Below are 469 nucleotides of genomic sequence, written 5' to 3'. Positions count from 1 at the left end.
ATATATATATATATATACATACAGTTTTAAGAAATTTTGTTTATTTATTTTTGAGACAGAGTCTCCTCTGTCACCCCAGCTGAAGCTCAGTGATGCGATCTTAGCTCACTGCAACCTCCACCTCCCAGGTTCAAGCGATTCTCCTGCGTCAGTCTCCAGAGTAGCTGGGATTACAGGCTTGCGCCACCATGCCTGGCTAATTTTTTGTATTTTTAGTAGAGACAGAGTTTCGCCATGTTGCCCAGGCTGGTCTTGAACTCCTGAGCACAGACAATCCACCCTCCCCAGCCTCCCAGAATGCTAGGATTACAGGCGTGTGCCATCACGCCTTAATATATTTTTAATGTTTTAATATTTAATTTTTATGGATACGTAGTAGATGTACATATTTATGGGGTACATGAGATATTTTGATACAGGCAAACAATGTGTAATGATCACATCACAGTAAATGGGGTGTCTATAACCT

Source organism: Rhinopithecus bieti, unplaced genomic scaffold, assembly GCF_001698545.2.
Source record: "Rhinopithecus bieti isolate Rb0 unplaced genomic scaffold, ASM169854v2 scaffold_41082, whole genome shotgun sequence".
Classification (NCBI taxonomy): Eukaryota; Metazoa; Chordata; class Mammalia; order Primates; family Cercopithecidae; genus Rhinopithecus; species Rhinopithecus bieti.
Note: the sequence above shows the minus strand (reverse complement) of the source record.